The sequence below is a fragment of the Thalassophryne amazonica genome, chromosome 2 (assembly GCF_902500255.1).
Source record: "Thalassophryne amazonica chromosome 2, fThaAma1.1, whole genome shotgun sequence".
NCBI lineage: Eukaryota > Metazoa > Chordata > Actinopteri > Batrachoidiformes > Batrachoididae > Thalassophryne > Thalassophryne amazonica.
The window spans coordinates 131,992,379-132,013,347 of record NC_047104.1 but is presented as its reverse complement, the minus strand read 5'-3'; positions in this window follow the sequence as shown (position 1 = coordinate 132,013,347).

Sequence of the window (20,969 nt, the reverse complement as noted above, 5' to 3'; positions counted from 1 at the left end):
AGGAAAACGTTTTGAGACTTAATCATCAAGGGATTCAGACTCGTGAAAAACAGCACCCCAAAACAGCCCCACAGCTTTGTCTTTGTCTTAAATAGCATTTATTGATCTGCACCTTTCTTTGTCTCTCTGCTTCAGGTTCAGATCAAACTCTGATGAATTCTCTGCTCCAGCTCCAGAGAGAGCCTCAGCCTGCTTCTTCAGAGCTGCTGTGTTCCAAGTTCAAGTCTGACCCAAGTGCAATGACATTCTAGTTTAATCAAAACCCTGCCAAGTTATCCTGCGCCAGGAGACAGCTCCACTATCCCAGCCTAAATGTGTACTCACACTCGGCCAAACTGTCTTGGATCATGTCCTAGCATGACTGTGCCCCCTCCAGTCCCTCCCTCTGCTCTGCACTCACATTGCACTGTATGTACTGGGCCGGAGTGTGGTGTGTTTTTGTCATCATGATGTGACACCCTGCTGAATTAATGAATCCACAGCACTGGAGTATATCACAGATTAATGAGTTTAGATCAGTTTTACATGAGGAGGTGGAGTAATGTAATGTTTAATATGACTGAATCGCAAGAGATAAGAATGTTCAATACAAATGACAGTGATGGGAGTGGCTGCTCAATAAAAAAAGACATACAGCCATCACTCCTCAAAAAAACTGGCTTCTGAAGTTGTTCTTGGCTTGTTCATTGTTCTTGGCTCTGTGACACAATGGATTCACGTCAGCTACTTATTATCTATCACTTTGAATTTGAATATATTACATTGAATTGTAAATATTTGTAGATAGATAGATAGAAGAACTTTATTAATCCCGAAGGAAATTGCATTTGGCCTGCTGCTCATAAAACATCAATCATACAACAAATAACTAAAATAGATGACAAAAATACGATAACATTACATTAAAAACAGTCAGTCAGTTGTAAACCTGACAGACTATAAAATTATACAAACATAAAAAGACACAAGACTCTTGCTAGATCAGAGTGTTGTGCAATCTAATGGCACGAGGCACAAAGGACTTCCTCAGTCTGTCTGTGGTGCAGCGCTGGGACAGCAGTCTGCCACTGAACACACTCCTCCTCTCTCTGAAGGCCTCGTATAGAGGGTGTGAGGCATTGTTCATAATTGCCTTGAACCAGGACAGAGTCCTCTGTTCAACCACATCTTCCACTGGAGCCAGCTTCAGTCCCACCACTGACCCAGCCTTTTTAATGATCTTATTCAGGTGGGAGATGTTCTTCTTACTGGTGCTGCACCAACAGACCACAGCATAGAGGACAGCGCTCGCCATCACTGACTGATAAGACATGTACAGAAGTTTAGAGCAGATGTTAAATGAGCCCAGCTTTCGGAGAAAGTACAGCCTAGACTGACTCTTCTTATAAAGAAGGTCTGTGTTGGCTGTCCAGTCCAGCTTCTTGTCCAACACTACTCCCAGGTACTTATAAGATGGTACCATCTCCACATCACTTCCCCCTATGCGTACCGGCTGAGGGATTGGAGACTTCTTTCTGAAGTCCAGAACCATTTCCTTAATAGCGTGTGAAATAGGTGGAGGGCAGTTATCCCCCATGAGGGAAGGAGTAGTGGGGGATGTCTGTCCCTTACAATAACTCAATGGAGGGACTCCAGCAGCCTCCGGACCCCCCATAGGAAGGGATGTGAGAACTGGTCGTGGGGAGGACACAGTGATGGGCTGGCCAGTACCAACATTGGAAACAGGGAGAACAGGGGCATCACTGAACCTGTTGAAAAATGCGTTCAGTTCATCAGCTCTCTCTACTCTCTCCCCAACCAACCCAGCCACCTTTTTGCACCCTGTTATTGTTTTCATTCCTTCCCACACTTCTCTGATGTTGTTTTCTCTCAGTTTCCCCTCAACCTTCTCCTTGTAGCTCATTTTAGTTGTCTTTAAACAGGCCTCCACCTCCTTCTGCACCCTTTTCATCTCCTCCTTATCCTTTGTTTTGAACGCTCTCTTTTTCTTGTTCAAAACCCCCTTCACCTCCCCTGTGATCCAGGGTTTATTATTTGCAAAAGAGTTCACTGTTTTGGTGGGCACAACAATGTCCATACAGAAACTCACATAATCCGACAGACACTGAGTAGTTGTATGTGTATTCTGTTTTGTTTTCTGTCATGATTAATTTATTTTGGTATGTTGTGTGGTTTTAGTCTGTTTCTGTGTTACTGGGACTATGGATGGAAATTAGCATCTTGCTCTAATAATTGCTTTATTTACATGTAACAATGTTCATTAACATGTATTGTCCCATTTCAAATAAACATATATACTTGTACATGTCTACTGTACAGTTAGTTTTTACACTGTCTGTGTGTAGAGATGTGCTCCATGCAGTGGCGCACAATCTGACAGTCTGACACTAGCAAAACCAAACACATTTTATCCCACTAATATATTTTTTATTTATTTAATGTTGCTTTAATTCTTATCTGTATCCAGCGCTGATAGCTTTGCAGTGTGCACTGTGCACCTACCAAAGCAGGTGAGCCAGAGATGCACAGGTTCTTTTTCAAATGCCTCTTGAAGTGCCTCCATACTTGAAATACAGTAGTGTTCAGAATAATAGTAGTGCTATGTGACTAAAAAGATTAATCCAGGTTTTGAGTATATTTCTTATTGTTACATGGGAAACAAGGTACCAGTAGATTCAATAGATTCTCACAAATCCAATAAGACCAAGCATTCATAATATGCACACTCCTATGAAATTGCCCGTTTACTAGTGTGCTTGGGGTCATTGTCTTGTTGAAACACCCATTTCAAGGGCATATCCTCTTCAGCATAAGGCAACATGCCCTCTTCATGTATTTTGACACATCCAAAGTGATCCATGATACCTGGTATGCGATATATAGGCCCAACACCATAGTAGGAGAAACATGCCCATATCATGATGCTTGTACCACCATGCTTCACTGTCTTCACTGTGAACTGTGGCTTGAATTCAGAGTTTGGGGGTCGTCTCACAAACTGTCTGTGGCTCTTGGACCCAAAAAGAACAATTTTACTCTCATCAGTCCACAAAATATTCCTCCATTTCTGTTTAGGCCAGTTGATGTGTTCTTTGGCAAATTGTTGTTGTGAAAGTGTAGTGACACGGACCCACAACAGGGGGTGCAAATGAACGGTCAATAGATGAGCCAAAAGGTAACAATTTAATGTTGTGAAATGTGCACAACGAACATACAGACAATCTCAGAATATAATTACAGTCAAATTACAAAGGTGACGTGTGGGCAGGCTCGAGGATAGAAGACGTCTGTCCTGAGAAGAGCCGGAACCACACGATTTCCGCCCCCACAGAACCTGGTGAATACTGGAGCCGCCAAGTCCCGAATTCCCAGGTGATCACCGTTCCTGACTGTCGGATCTGGTACTGCTGGCGAAGAACAAAGACAGTCAAGTGTGGGTGTGTGTACACCCAGTAACAACAGCGGTGGGAATGCCACCTCCACCTCTCACTCAACACGTTGCAGCGGTCTCAGATGAAAAGGAGCGCCGTCTTGCACAGCCTCCGCAAAAATGACCAGTTCTCCTGCAAACACTCACAATAACAGATTTATAAATCTCACAAAAAGGCTGAGAGTATTACCTCCAATGAAGTATGATATCTCGGCGATGAGGTGGAGATGACGTCTGGTCTTTATGGAGTGCGATGATGAAGAATGTGTGACAGCTGTCAGGAATTAATGAGTGACAGCTGTCACTCCCGGCTGTGTCCGTGGCGGCAGCGCCCTCTCGTGCCTGAAGCCCACACTTCAGGCAGGGCGCCCTTTGGTGGTGGGCCAGCAGTACATCCTCTTCTGGCGGCCCACACAACAATCGTAACCTCTTCTGCACATGTCTTTTATTTAACAGATGGACTTTGCGGGGGATTCTTGCAAATAAATTAGCTTCACACAGGCATCTTCTAACTGTCACAGCACTTACAGGTAACTCCAGACTGTCTTTGATCATCCTGGAGCTGATCAATGGGTGAGCCTTTGCCATTCTGGTTATTCTTCTATCCATTTTGATGGTTGTTTTCTTCGATGCGTCTCTGGGTTGTTTTTTTGGGGGGGGGGGGGGTTTTGTCCATTTTAAAGCATTGGAGATCATTGTAGATGAACAGCCTATAATTTTTTGCACCTGCGTATAAGTTTTCCCCTCTCCAATCAACTTTTTAATCAAAGTACGCTGTTGCCCAATTTCATAGCCTTAAGAGTGTGCATATCATGAATGCTTGGTCTTGTTGGATTTGTGAGAATCTACTGAATCTACTGTTACCTTGTTTCCCATGTAACAATAAGAAATACAAAACCTGGATTAATCTTTTTAGTCACATAGCACTACTATTATTCTGAACACTACTGTAAATGGCAGAAAACTCCTTTTCCAGACGATATTACTGACATCTCTATTCACATTGGATTAATACGGCCTTTCTGCAGTTCGATTTACTGAAGGGAAAAGATGCTGGAATTTTACCAACACAGAAATGTCATTATAAATGACTGAAATGGCACATTCAGAATAGATAAAACTCAAAAAGGCACTCTGATAATAATTGCTTTACCCCAGCTCCCCATGTTAAACCAGTCCCATCCGAATAGGGTTTAAGTCTCCAAACCATCTGTGCTGTCCCTCTCATATGCTAGTTCTTAATCCTTTCAAAATAATCTTATTTTCGTACCATTTACAAAAGAAAATTTAAAATAAATTGAGGTTTTAATCACAAAAAAATGTTAAGCTGAAAAGCAAGTCCACATTGTACATCTTTATTTAAAATGTTATACTAAGCAGTCTCCATTTAGTTTTCAGCAGTTTCCGGCAGACGTATAGGTCAGTAGTTGTAGGTCAGCCCTACACTCAAAGCTCTTGCTGATAAAACACACACACACACACACACACACACACACACACACACACACACACACACACACACACACACACACACACACACACACACACACACACACACACACAAAACAGAGATGCCACTCAAAATAAAAACCAGGAATTCTTCATTTTGGATTCTGTTTTCTCTTTGAAGATGGCCTTCTGGGCTTCTGTTCTCATAATTGGTCTTTTTGTTCTCCTAGCTTCCTTTGTATGTTTGCATCCTTGACTTGCCAGGCTTTATCAGTTTTCCCTCATAGTGGCCAGCTCTTTTCTTCTTTTGACACCTTCCAGTTCCCAACATTGTGCCCAGAATGCAACACAAACCCAGCACAACAAATTCATGGTCAACCACCAGATCAGTAACCAGGAGCAACTTCATGGATGTCTGATGTTAATAAAACCAGAGGTAAGATGTTTAATGGGTCTGTAAATGAAAGTTTTTCTTTTAACAATGAGTTTAACAGCAATTAAACATCTAGTTCACAGTGATTCTTGGATGCCTACAGGTCAGTTCAGGTGCAACTGTGCTCTGGTGCATGCATTGCTGCATCCAACACACTTTGGAATTTAGCCTATGGAGCTGGCAAGTCCCCAGGCAGACAACTGGGCCATCTCTATCTGTTGAAAGTAACTGTTTATCTGCCACAGACAGGTAAAACACAAGCATCCCACTGGGGTCCTCAACACTGAGGCACCTGCATGCTGGATCATGTTCAAAGCAACGCACCACATGGCCAAAATGTCATCTGACTTTCCCTCACAATATGAGTAATTCTCCTTGTCCTTATCTTTTTGAATAACCTTTCATTTGACACAAAGGTTTTCCAGCAGTACCCAAGGATCCTCCGAAGAGACCTATGACCAAAGATATCAGTCATGAGAGATCAGCCCAGTCAGGTGAATCAAACTTTATTGCAAAAATCAACTATATCACTGTGCTCATGGAGCTCAAACATCCACCAATACTAGTTTCCAATTCAACAAATTTTTACCTTGGAAAACATTTTCAACATCAAACTCCTGTTAGAAGTGACTTTTTATAAGCTAAAATATAATACAAAATACAGATCAAAAGGGCTTTTCAATGTTAAAATCAAATATCCGCCAAATCTGCAATATGGGTCAGATTCGGATCAAACTTAAGTCTATTCATTGAGAGTGCCAGTTTGCACCTCACTGGCACAAATGAGAGTGATTGGGGCACTTTTGATTGAGATATAATGCAAAATGTACACCAGTGGTCACCACCCCGGCTCCTGGAGATCATGTTTTGTGCATGTTTTTTCCTGTATAACTGTACTGAGCAGTCATGTCTGGTGTCTCCTAACTCTTGACTGCCTGCGCACACCTGACTTAACGGATAGAGGAGGGCCAGCCGGAAAACATGCAGGGCAGGTGATCTCCGGGAGCAGGGTTGGTGATCCCTGATGTGCACCAAATGGGCTTCTCGATATTAAATGAAAATGTCCACAAAATCCACAAGCCGGATCACATCTTGATCAAACTTTTCAGGCGATAGTGAGTGCCAATCTGCACCTCACTTTCAAACATGAGAGTGATTGAGAGTGATGTTTAATTAAGTTATAATGTAAAATATACTTTAAATGGGGTTTTCAATGTTAAATTTAAATGGCCACAAAATCTGTAATTGATCAGATCTGGATCAGACATTGTCGGTTGACAAAGGATACCATCATATATAACGCTCTCAAATATGAAAGAAATTTGATCTTTTTTAGGCAGAGCTATGAGTTTTTGAAAATTCATTCAATGTTAAAGATAGGGATTTCTCATTTTACATGCTTTTTTTTCCTGACTTTGCCCTTTGACCTATGGCCTTGAAAACTGAATCAGCTCTTGATAGGATATGAATCAGGATTCAGAATATGAATCTTCAGTAAAAATCTCATCACGATATGAAAAATTGTGGGTTCCAGGCTGTTCACAGACAAACAAGCAAACAGACAAACAAACAAACTGCTTTTTGTCAGAGGTAATAATGGCTGTAAAGAACCACTGCTGATATTCACCCCTGTGCCTTCAGCCACAGACAAAATCCAAATATTCAACTGTTTGCAACTCAGCTGCATATTCTGTGTTTGTGCAGGCAGCTGCACATCCACTATCGAAGTGCGGATGCAATTCTCGGTAGTGATGACGGAGTAGAAAATGTGAGCTGTTCAGCATACCGGGAAGAATGCTTATTAAAAATAAAATGAAAATCCATAATGTGTGCACACCTCTATCAACCAGGTGTGAAATCTGAGGAGGTAAACAAAATCTTCCATCCTATGAATAGGTCCCAAAATAAAACCCACCTACCAACGTTCAACCGTTTGTTTAAAGGTGCAATAAAATGCTTTTAAGAAGTCCAGACTCGTGCAATGTGCAATTTCTACCACTGTGGACAACCACACGCACTATTTATCCATACAAGTCCACAGTCTGCTGGAGCTGATGGATGACTTCGGGCTCCAAAGCACCCGTCCTTGGCAAGTGGCTGACTCCCTCAAGTGTCCCTGAGCTCTTCGGACTCTCTCCACAGTCATGGTGAAAGCTTTGCAGGTCCATGAAAATTCACTAAGGTATGTCTTCTATAATAGATTCCAATTCTAAGGTAGAACTCTACTAGTGTATACTAAGGTATATCTAAATATCTAAAAAAAAAAAAAAAAAAAAAAAAGAAGAAGAAGAGTAGAATAGAGTAGAGTAAAGCCACTTAGGTGCCTGGTCTTGAGAACCAGGGATGGTAGGTTGAAAAGCTTTTTTAATCCCATGGGAACTCTCCCTGCCCACCCAAGTGGTACAAGAAAATAGACATATCATAATCATATTGTTGGGAAGGTGTCGTGACACGGACCCACAACAGGGGGCGTTAATGAACGGACAATGGATAAGCCAAAAAGTAACAATTTAATGTTGTGAATCGCACAACGAAGTACAGACAATAACAATATGGTGGAATGTCAATTATACACAAGGTGACGTGTGGGCAGGCTCGAAGAGAGAAGACGTCTGGCGAGAGAAGAGCCGGATCCCACACAGCTTCCACCACCAACGGATCTGAAGAACACCGGAGCCGCCAAGCCCTGCGCCCCAGGTGGCCACTGTCTTCAGCAGTCAGACCCGGTACTGCTGGCAGAGAACAGAAACAGTATTGATGAGTGTGAGTTTGCACACTCAGTAATCCCACAGTCTGTGTTCCTTAAGGAGGGAGCACCTCCACCTCCAATAACACACTTGTACAGCTCCTGTGAAACCACTTATCTGGTTTGGGGTGTGAGGCGAAGCCATTGCAGTCCACACCAAACGCCAATACCGCAGATAAGGACACCGTCACAGGAAAACGGCTGCAAATGAGATCAGACTATTATTCGTTATAGATACAGCAGAGAATTACCTGAATGGTAGCTGATTTCTCGGCGAGGAGGTGGAGTTGCAGTCCGGCCTTTATGGTGATGGTGATGAGTTGAATGAGTGACAGCTGGTGCTGATGAAGAGTGACAGCTGTCACTCCCAGTGGCTCCGGCGCCCTCTCGTGCTTGAAGCCCGCACTCCAAGCAGGGCGCCATCTGGTGGTGGTGGGCCAGCAGTACCTCCTCTTCAGCGGCTCACACAACACATATACCACAAGACATATCATAAGAAAATGGACATCATGTATATAAGTGATATTTACATAATAAGGCTAATAAACAACATACACAAGAAATATAGTTACTACATAATATTATAGGAGTTAGCTTCTAAAACCTACATATTAATACAGGAGAAGACTGTAGTATACGTATACCTAGTGTGTACACCATGTAAAATAAAAGTGTAAATAAGCTAACTATAGCTAGAAGAGCTACCGTTACATTAGCCGTTAATAAGCCAACCGTACCTTGCTAGCCATGGCCCCCTTGCCTGAACAGGATGGCTGTGTCTCACATGTTGAGGCAGTCGAATGTTTTGAAGTGGGGCCCAAAGGATAGAATTTGTCTTCATCTTGGATGTCACACTGTTTTGAAAACTTGAACAAAGACTGAAGACAGCGCAGACCACCTCCTCACATGTCCTTCTGGCTCAGCGGCAAGCGGTTGAGCTCATCAGTCGCACACTACAACACAACATGAACCAAAAAAAGAAGAAAACGTTTGAGACATTTTGTGTGAGTGAGTCTTGTAAATTCTGTACTTGCCTGCTTGACCTGAACCTGAACCTTATAAGCTGAATATTAAACATCTACAGTGAATATCTATGTTGAGCCAATGTTAGGATTTCTACTTTGAACCAGTTTTCAAATCCACATTGCCTCAGCGTCATATTGCCTCCTGGCTCACCGCAACAGTCACACTTTCAAAACAATCTGAAACTGTTTTCATCAAAATGTCGTGTTTCATCCGTCATCGGTCTGATGGCTTAGTGGTTAGCACTGATGCCTCACAGCAAGAAGGTTGTGGGATCGCTTCCTGTCCTTTCTGTGTGGAGTTTGCATGTTCTCCCTGTTCGCGTATGTGTGTGTGTGTTTCCTCCGGGCACTCCGGTTTCCTCCAATCAAAAATATGCTTATTTAGGGTCTGTTCCTTTCTGTGCACATAACCAAGGCAGCATCTCTACATCTGCAGTTGGTCCCTGGGCGCCAAACTGTGGCTGCCCACTGCTCCTTGTGTTGGATTGGGTATAATTGTAATTAGGAATGCAGAGGACACATTTTCTTGTATGTATGTACAATGACAATAAATGCTCTTCTTCCCAGTGTTGTATAGTAACAAAGTAAAAATACTTCACTACTGTACTTAAGTACGTGTTGGGAGACTTTGTACTTTACTTGAGTTTTTTTTAATTCAGCTTACTTTCACTTTTACTTCACTACATTTCTGACCTTAATTGCATACTTCTACTCCATTACATTTTGTATTCGCCATGCCATTACTCGTTATAAAAAAACAAACAAAAAACACACACACACAAAAAGTTGTGTTTTCAACCAGAGACACCACTGATTACTAGTTACTGCAACAAAGTCAGGCCGATTTGTCATGAGGCATGTCCGGTAGGCTTTTTTGCAGTTGCGCATTTGGGGGGTGTTTGTCAGGAAAATGATAATTTCTCTACATTGATTACAGACCTGCAGCGGGTCTGTAATCAACTTTTCTGCAGCGCGGCTTTGCTTTGAACCTTGAACCAATCAAAGCAGTGATTCACAGGTCGAAGCAGTGCTTCGATCTACAATTCGTGGATTGTTTTATTTCGCTTTATCCTAATTTTCCCCCGCTAAAACCCTGAAGAGCACATGTCTGTGAGTAATATTTAATATTTTTATGTTAAACCGACCTGTTATGGTCTTCTGAAACAGTTGATAGATGTATTTTATAACTAAAAACAGATGCTAACACATTAGCATGTCTACGGCATTTTCAATGTTAAAGTTAGCATTAAGCTGTTCGCATCAGCACGTTTTTGTTGATTTATTTTCTGTATAATTAATGGCTCAGCGTTCGTTGTCATAAAAGAGTCAAATTGTAATTTTTTTAATTTATTTTTATTCATATATTATAGCAACAACAATAATAGTCTACATAATAGACAATAATAGTCAATAATAATAGACTAATAATGTTACAATACAATTTTAGAGAAAGAGACAAAAAGAACCTAATGAAACAAAACAACAGAAAAGATAACACCATGTAACAATGAAAATAAATAAATACATATAGAAATAAATAACTGTTTCCTGTGAACACCTAGTAGCCTACTCTCGTTTAGATTTTGAAACCTTGTTTCTGAAGTGTTTTTGTGTGATGTGCACAATTTTCAGTATTTTGACTAATACTACCAGTCATTTACAAGCCTTGTAATATAAAAAAAATCAGTCCGTTTTTGATTATTAACATTTACTTGTACTTTTACTTTCAGTACTTGAGTACATTTAGTTGTACATTGCTTGTCATAATACTACATACTTTAAGACTTTTACTTGAGTAGCATTTCAATCAGTGACTTGAACTTCTACCAAAGTCATTTTTTTAATGGGTATCTGTACTTGTACTTAAGTGTGATTTTCCAGTACTTTATACAACACTGCTTCTTCCTTTTTCTTCTTAAATCCACTACCAAGGACATACCCTCACAATTGAGTTGAGACTATTGTAGATGATCATGAATGTTGTCTTTTTATAAAATTACCACAATGAATTACATTACCTGCAACAGCTATGGATGATTATGAAATGGTCTTGGGAGTTTAGGGGTTCTTTGGCCTGCCCATACCGTCTCAGGGAGCTCCCTTGGTGTCATGATTCATTGTAAATTACCCAGAAACCAAAATAATAAGCGTTTTAAAATGTGGATTGATCTATTCACTGTTTTAAACAATTTTGTCCAGAGCAGTCAGTTGGGAGCTACTTTTAGTCTTTTTGTGAACATGATGCCTCTTTTGGATTGAAGGATAAACATTTTTTTTTCCAGATGTGGGCATTTTTTAACAGTAAAACATCAGCAGCGTCTAAATTAATCATTACACTCAGATGACATGAGCCACTTTGTCTTTCTTACAAACATCCCATTTGATTGACTTTTGTCCCTGATGGTCAACGCCAATGAACTGGAGCGTTCTAACAATGTGTGATTATCTCAGCAGGAGGACGTACGACTGTTCACTCCTCGGTCAGAATTAACTTATTGATCTACTGAGCGACAGACAATTTACCTCACATTTTCAATTTTCTGTGTCACTGAGCTTGAACAGTAACACCAGGGGTGTCAGAACAGGGTTGGCACCCTGAGCTAGAAGGAGTCCCTGTGAAAACATTCTTCCTGTAAGATGCATTATGCTGTTTTTGTGTTGTTTGTATGTATGCTGGGTTTGTACTTGGTTTATTCAATCATTCATTTTCTGAAACCTGCTGTTGTTAAGGGTCAGAGGGGCACGGAGTCTGTCCCAGTGGTTACAGGCCGGGGGGGGGGGGGATGCCCTGCCACTCTATCACAAGGCTGACGCATATGGACAGACAAACAAATTCACAGGCTCACTAATACCTACTGTACGGTCAATTTCAGAGATTCCAATTCACCGAACATGCAGGTCTTTGGAAGTTGAAGGGAGCCAGAAAACCAATCAATCAATCAATCAATCAATTTTTTTATATAGCGCCAAATCACAACAAACAGTTGCCCCAAGGCGCTTTATATTGTAAGGCAAGGCCATACAATAATTATGTAAAACCCCAACGGTCAAAACGACCCCCTGTGAGCAAGCACTTGGCTACAGTGGGAAGGAAAAACTCCCTTTTAACAGGAAGAAACCTCCAGCAGAACCAGGCTCAGGGAGGGGCAGTCTTCTGCTGGGACTGGTTGGGGCTGAGGGAGAGAACCAGGAAAAAGACATGCTGTGGAGGGGAGCAGAGATCGATCACTAATGATTAAATGCAGAGTGGTGCATACAGAGCAAAAAGAGAAAGAAACAGTGCATCATGGGAACCCCCCAGCAGTCTACGTCTATAGCAGCATAACTAAGGGATGGTTCAGGGTCACCTGATCCAGCCCTAACTATAAGCTTTAGCAAAAAGGAAAGTTTTAAGCCTAATCTTAAAAGTAGAGAGGGTGTCTGTCTCCCTGATCTGAATTGGGAGCTGGTTCCACAGGAGAGGAGCCTGAAAGCTGAAGGCTCTGCCTCCCATTCTACTCTTACAAACCCTAGGAACAATAAGTAAGCCTGCAGTCTGAGAGCGAAGCGCTCTATTGGGGTGATATGGTACTACGAGGTCCCTAAGATAAGATGGGACCTGATTATTCAAAACCTTATAAGTAAGAAGAAGAATTTTAAATTCTATTCTAGAATTAACAGGAAGCCAATGAAGAGAGGCCAATATGGGTGAGATATGCTCTCTCCTTCTAGTCCCCGTCAGTACTCTAGCTGCAGCATTTTGAATTAACTGAAGGCTTTTTAGGGAACTTTTAGGACAACCTGATAATAATGAATTACAATAGTCCAGCCTAGAGGAAATAAATGCATGAATTAGTTTTTCAGCATCACTCTGAGACAAGACCTTTCTGATTTTAGAGATATTGCGTAAATGCAAAAAAGCAGTCCTACATATTTGTTTAATATGCGCTTTGAATGACATATCCTGATTAAAAATGACTCCAAGATTTCTCACAGTATTACTAGAGGTCAGGGTAATGCCATCCAGAGTAAGGATCTGGTTAGACACCATGTTTCTAAGATTTGTGGGGCCAAGTACAATAACTTCAGTTTTATCTGAGTTTAAAAGCAGGAAATTAGAGGTCATCCATGTCTTTATGTCTGTAAGACAATCCTGCAGTTTAGCTAATTGGTGTGTGTCCTCTGGCTTCATGGATAGATAAAGCTGGGTATCATCTGCGTAACAATGAAAATTTAAGCAATACCGTCTAATAATACTGCCTAAGGGAAGCATGTATAAAGTGAATAAAATTGGTCCTAGCACAGAACCTTGTGGAACTCCATAATTAACTTTAGTCTGTGAAGAAGATTCCCCATTTACATGAACAAATTGTAATCTATTAGACAAATATGATTCAAACCACCGCAGCGCAGTGCCTTTAATACCTATGGCATGCTCTAATCTCTGTAATAAAATTTTATGGTCAACAGTATCAAAAGCAGCACTGAGGTCTAACAGAACAAGCACAGAGATGAGTCCACTGTCCGAGCCAAGAGAGAAGCCACTGTGCTGTGCTGCCTGCTTGGTTTATCCTTAGAAAATTTAGGCGAAGACTACAATGATGTCTCAGGAGTGGGTGATTATGTAGTCTTGGGGGGTGGGGGGAGTATGTAGAGCCCCTCCAGGTCCCTATTGCCTGGGTGTACCCCAGAATCTCCCAAATCGCCTTGGAGGAACACATGATAAATTACATTAATGGAACATACAGAATCTACATTATTGGATTTGAGTGACCAAGTGCGAATACATGTCATCCTAAAATTAATTTGTCTTAGTTAATATGCCTGCTAACAAATTTTCTCACCTGCAACCCCCCCCCCCCCCCCCCCCCCCAACACCACCACCACCACCACCACCACTCTATCTTAGTTCCTAACTGGCTTTGCTGAAATCCTCCTGGTGCGGTTCCTGATTGCCCGTCACACTGAATCCCTTCACCTGACCTGCCATGTATGTTTTTTTAGTCTGCATGCAACAAACCTTTAAAGATTCCCAGGTTTTTCGGTGTATTTTTGTCCTTTTGTGGGCCGAAGAGATGATTAATGCAAAAACCTGTCAGTTGTTGGCATTAAATCATAATGGCCTTAAAGGCTGCACAGGCACAACCCTGACTGTGAAATGTTTCAGACGTGGGCTGCTCAAGCCAATTTTAACCCTCGATGTGTCTGCTCATGCAACATTTTAAAAAAAGACAATAAAACAGATTCTATTTTCCTTCAGGGGTTTAACGTTATGACTTTGAATGAAAAGACAAAAAGAATCTTTAACACGTCATGTAGAAAAATGTTACTAATGATGTTTCACGCAACAGTAAAGTATTCATGAGTCAAAAGCACCTCACCCCCTTTCCTTTTGAACCCTAAAGACAAATGTGAGCTCACTGGATCGGCAAATAACACACTTTGACAAGTTCGCTCTGTCAGCCCAGTATCCTTCAGAGGTTTTATTGTGCGTCACTGTGAGGTAATTAAGGGTTGTGGGTTCGGGACCTTTCTGCTGCTGTCTGCCTACACTGCTTGTATTTATTCTTAAATAATGCACAGTGGTCTCTGCTGTAATTGCAGTGGAGAGTAGCTCGTCTGCATACACGTATAGCCGAGCAAACATAATCACACAACGGCAGTCATACGCACAAATACACACAGTCTGAGGTTTGTTTTGAAAACAAGGTGTTGATGTCTAGATATTATATTTCTTTACAATCCATCCAACATAATCTTGACAGCTGAAGCTGCCTCGGGTTTATTAGTTACCTGCACAAATATGCATTAGACAATAAGAGCAATCAGAGATTTCTGACGTCCACCAGTCTGGATCCAGATCACCTCCAAAATTCAGATGGGTCTTCCATGCCCTAATATCTATTTGTGGTGCAAATGTGTCACAGGGTTCCCACTTTCCTGTTGCCTACCTTGTGTTTCGGTTTTATTTTGTGTGTATGTGTGCTGTGTAGTGGGCAATAGGTAATGGACCTACGAATTATCCTGTACTGCCCCAACCTGGCGATTGGTTAATTGCAGCCTTGAGAACATTTTAAATAGGCCATTTGGGGAAACTGGGGGGTGTGCAGAGGAGGACGTCTCGTGTGACGCAGACCCGGAAGCGGAAGCAGGAGAAGGAGTGTCGCACAGATCAGAGACAGCTGCGGAGGAAGACAGCTGCGGAGAAGAGAGGAGACGGGACCCGCGCACAAACAGCTGAGTGAAGGGACAATTTCCACCTACCGTGTGTGGTGTACGGTTGGGACGTGAGTGAAGCTCCGGCTCAGTGTTTGTTTACTTCTGTGTCCCACAGTTGTCGCACGTGTCTGGTCGAGTTGGCAGGAGAGGGAGGAGTGGATCAGCATTTAGATACGCCTTTAAAGCCACACGTAAAGGGACGTGCACCATTGAGCGTGTTGCTGTGTGTGTGGTGTTTTTTTTATTTTATTTTATTATTGAGCATGTCCGGTGGCTAAGGTCTGACTCTGTGTCCCACAGGGAAGCCTACGCCAGCACGGTGCGGCCTGGGAACAGGAGTGAGACGGGGAGCCGAGGAGACACGGAGTTGTTGTGCAACGCTATTGTCACGATAAGTAAAGGAACGTGTCCTGCTATATATTTGTGTGTGTGGGTCGAGCACGGGAGGGGCACTTGTTTGAGTCCCGTTATATTTGTTCCCAGCTCCGCATGGTGGCGCTGGTCTGGTGACGGAGGTGGTCGTGGAGCGGACACAAACAAGGACTTCCGCTAAGAGTATAAGTTTGGTGTGGATGCTTGTTCGTGTGGGGAACGCCTGGAGGCCACGATTGAACACTGCTTCCACCTGTGGACGCCCCGGAATCCCCCCACCAGAGAGGAACTGTGTTTTTTAGTTATTTGACTGGCTTTTTAGTGGCTTAGTCCAGTCCAGTTCTGGGACCTGATTTTAATAGGCTTTATTTTAATATAAAAAGTTTACAAATCTACATTTCTCCATGTAATGTGGAGTTCTCCATGTAATGTGGAGTTGCGTCAGGAAGGGCATCTGGCGTAAAACCTGTGCCAAATCAACATGCAGATCCACCTTGGATTTGCTGTGGCGACCCCGAGTGCAAACAAGGGAGCAGCCGAAGGGATTAGAACTGTTATAAATCTCTCCAGCTGTCCTCATTTTTTTTCGGTGGTACATTTTGGTGACAAAAAGGAGTCTTACGTTTTGACATCTCTTATTTTGGCGTTGTCGGCAGGATCACCAGTACTACCTGAAAAATGAGTCAAGCTGAACAGGGTAGAAGTCCAAGCATCTGTGCAAATTTTATGATGCCATGGTTTATGGGGGCTGCATGGGTTCCAAAATTTAGTGGGGAACCGACTAAATTTGGAGAATGGAGGGCACAGGTGGAGGCCATGTTAAGAGCACAAGGGCTGAGCCAACAACAACAGGCTGACTTTGTTTTAGGAGCTCTTGAAGGGGATACTAAAAGGGAACTGATATTGATGAAATCTGGTGAGAAGGACACTAGTGATAAAGTGCTAAACCTATTGGAGGCTCTGTATGCAAAACCAGCAACTAAAGCTCAAGCACGTACAAACTTTTTTGGCTGTAAACAACGGGTGGACGAAACCATAAAGGCTTTTGTCCTGCGTCTCCGAGAGACATTTTCTAAGTGGCAGGAAAGAGATGAGGGTGGGATGGAGGACTCTAATGATCTGTTGGTAGACCAGCTTATGGTGGGCCTCCGAAAAGGACAGGTTAAACAAGAACTCAGTAGACAAATGAGGCACCGGGATGACATGTCGTTCAGGGAAGTATGTAAAGAGGCTTGTGCACTGGAGCAGGAGTTAAAAGCGGAGGACGAGTCCCTTATAGCACATCGCGTCACTACTTTTGCTCCTCCAAAACAAACTGACATTAATCCCACCCAACTGAAAGAACACATTTATTCTGAATTGAAAACAGAATTGTTGGGGGAAATTGCGAAGGAGGTTAAAGAGCAAATTAAAACTTTCACATCTGCTATTGTAGCGGACATTAGGACTGAACTTTTTAATCGCGACTATTCCCCAGCTCAACCCCCCTCAAGACAGACTCCGATGCCCAAGCACCCCCCCTACAGCTGGGACGAACAGGGGAGGCCCATTTGTAGGACCTGTGGTGCTGCTGGACATATCCAACGCCACTGTCCTCAAAGGCCTGCCAGGCCTCAGGATTTTTAACTACCCCTGCAGCTGTGGGCCAAGCAGTGGGGGCAGTCGCTGCTGAGCCCATAATACAAAGGACCCTGCCGACAGAGCACCTAGGGCCTCCAACTAAGCCGGAACCTAGAACAGCACTGGTTGGCGAGTGCCCTGATGTTTTGATTAAAATAAATAACTGCACAATCCCATTTGTTCTTGACACAGGATCTCAGGTCACCATGATGAGCCAGAGCCTTTTTCACAAACACATACAGGGGATCTAATTGACTAATGCTGAGGAGGTGCCCTGGCTGACTTTGCGTGCTGCTAATGGGCTACATATCCCCTACAGTGGCTATGTGATTGTCAATTGCGTGGTAGGCGGGGCTAATATCCCTGAGAAAGGAGTAATAATTGTTGATGACAGCTGTTTGGGGCCAGAAAAGGGCATCCTGGGAATGAACATAATAAAACCACTCTGGCTTTCACTTACACAGGGCAACCACCCAGGACTGGCAGCGTTTAAGACCACCCTGACCACTCCGGAAGTGAAGTCTTGGAGCAAAGTGTTTTCAGAGTGTCAGAGAGTTGTTTGCAGTGGGCCCCAGCTGCACATGGAGGGAGCAGCAAAACTCCCAAGACAGCCCCCTGTCATCATCCCCCCCTATACGGAGATGGTCCTGTGGATGCAGGTAACTGAGACAAATGCAAACTGTACTGTAATAATTGAGCCTCTCCCCAACAGTGCTTGTGAATGGAGGGTCGGCCGGACATTAGCCACACTCAAAGAGGGGAAGTGCCCTGCCGGCTCTGCAATCCAAACCCCTACCCGGTGGAGGTGCCCCAGCGACAGCCTCTGGCGTGGGTAACAGAAGTGGATGCCACGGACATACAGGGAGAACAAGAGCTGGTTCTGCATAGTGTTGAGCCTGACGTCATTGAAGTGGCAGTAAGAAGAGTGGTTAACGTGGCGGACCCAGACGACGGCGTGCACCCTGTTATGTCCCTACAGGGGGATTCTCTGTCGGAGGAGCAGCAGCAGAAGATGTCCGATCTGTTAGCACGATGGCAGAAGGTGTTCTCCCGCCACGATGATGATTTTGGGCGGACGGGTGTGGTTAAACATTAAATACCAACCGGCACAGCTCCGCCCAGCCGTGAACGTTACCGCCCAGTACCACCCAGCCTCTATGCGGAGTTAAGATCCTTGTTGAAGAACATGCTCGACAGTGGAGTTGTGCGGGAGAGTTCCAGTCCCTGGGTTGCACCTATTGTACTAGTGAGGAAGAAGGATGGCTCATGGCGCTTTTGTGTAGATTATCGCAGGTTGAACGCATTGACACACAAGGACGCTTATCCCCTCCCCCGCATTGAGGAGTCTTTAACTGGACTTAAAGCCGCAAAGTGGTACTCCACTTTGGACTTAGCTAGCGGCTACTGGCAGGTGGAGGTGGACCCAGTGGACCAAGAAAAAACTGCATTCACCACCCCCTTTGGACTCTATGAATTTGAAAGGATGCCATTTGGCCTCTGTAATGCTCCGGCAACCTTCCAGAGGCTTATGCAGCGGTGCCTGGGTAACATGGTAAATGATTTCCTCCTCATTTATCTCGATGACATTGTTGTTTTCTCCCCAGATTTCGACTGCCATCTCCGCCATCTAGAAGAGGTGTTTAGTAAGTTACAGGAGCATGGCCTGAAGCTGCAACCTCGGAAATGCTGTTTGTTCCAGAAGAGTGTGACCTATTTGGGACATGTGATTAGTGAGGAGGGGGTGGCTACGGATCCAGCAAAAACGGCGGCAGTCAAGACGTGGCCTGTACCGAAGACGGCGACGCAGGTGAAATCATTCCTGGGTTTTGCTGGTTATTATCATTGCTTTATTGCAGGGTTTTCAAAAATCGCTATGCCATTAAATGCCCTGACACACGGCACTGCACATGAGAAATCTGCCCCTGTAGTCTGGTCTCCAGACTGTCAACAGGCTTTTGATCGGCTAAAAGAGGCATTGATTAACGCCCCGATCTTGGCCTATGCAGACTTTTCACTGCCCTTTCGTTTATACACAGATGCCAGCTTTGATGGATTAGGAGCAGTGCTGGCCCAGGTGCAGGACAGTACAGAGCGGGTCATTGCCTATGCCAGCCACAGCCTTCAGCCTGCTGAACGGAACGACCAGAACTACAGTTCCTTTAAACTGGAGTTGCTCGCGCTGAAGTGGGCTGTCACGGAAAATTCAAAGACTATTTGTATGGTGCTGAATTTACAGTCTATACAGACAATAACCCCTTGGTGCACCTGGAAACAGCTCGTCTAGGTGCAGTGGAGCAGAGATGGGTGGCCCAGTTGGCTAATTTTAAATATACTTTGAAGTACCGCCCAGGCACTCATAATAAGAACGCTGATGCCCTGTCGAGACTACCCGTGGGCGGTGCCGCGCCGACGCAGTCCTTCCAAGTTACAGCAGCGGGGGAGACGTCGTGGGAGGAGCGTCAAGGTGCAGGTCCCGACCTACAATATGTTCGGCAGATGAAGAACCAGGGACAGGAGCGACCGGAGGTCAGTGAAAATGCATCCCCTTACCTAAAGGCATTATTAAGGGACTGGAGTAAGATTGAAGTGGAAGGTGGGGTTTTAAAGAGACAGTGGGAAGAGGTGGGGGCAGGCACAATAACGCTCCAGGTTCTTGTTCCCAAGCAGGAGACCATGCTGGTGTGGAAATCCTACCACGAGGGGATGGGGCACCCCAGCAGGGACCGAACTCTAACAGCCCTCAAGCAGTGCTGCTACTGGCCAGGCATGGAGTAAGGCCTGCCAACAGTGCGTTTATAACAAGGCCTGCCCAGACGGGAGAGCCCCACTGGCCCCAATCCAAATGTCATATCCTTTTGAAATCATAGGCATTGACTATCTCTCCCTAGGCCATCCAGGTGACATATACCAATACATTCTCGTAATGACGGACTTGTTTTCTAAATATGCCATTGCAGTCCCTACCCGTGATCAAACTGCGGACACCACGGCCAAGGCTTTGTACAAAAACCTGATTTTGACATTTGGATGTCCCGAACAGTTGCTGTCGGACCGGGGTGCTGCGTTCGAGTCAGCCCTGGTTAAACAGCTGTGCCAGTTATGGATGCCACAAGGATCGAACCACTGCATACCACCCTCAAGGCAGTGGTACGTGTGAACGTTTTAATCAAACTTTGCTGCAACTGTTAAATTCACTCACCGAACCCAAACAGAATAAGTAGCCTGACAACTGCCTGCCCTGGTACAGGCCTACAATAACACTGTACACAGTACCACTGGCTTGACACCACATTATGTAGTTTTTGGCAGACATGCACGACTGCCAGTGGACTGGTCCCTTGGCCTGACACCCCCCATAGAAGTACACACTTTGGAAGGGTGGACCAGACTTCACCAGCAGGCCCTGAGCCACGCCTACCAGCGTACGTGTGAACACACGCGACGACGTCAGGACCAGGATCAAGGCCGGTATAATCGCAGGGCTACGCTCGCCCCTCTGCTCCCAGGCGAGCGTGTGCTCGTGCGCAATTTCCGCCGGCGTGCAAAGGGCAAATTATCTGTAAGATGGTGCACAGATCCATATGTTGTAGTGAGTCAACTGAGGGAAGGACAGCCGGTCTACGTGATTCGCCCCGAAGGTAGAGGTAGTCCTACTCGCACCCTCCACCGTAATAATCTTCGTCCTTTCCCAATTTG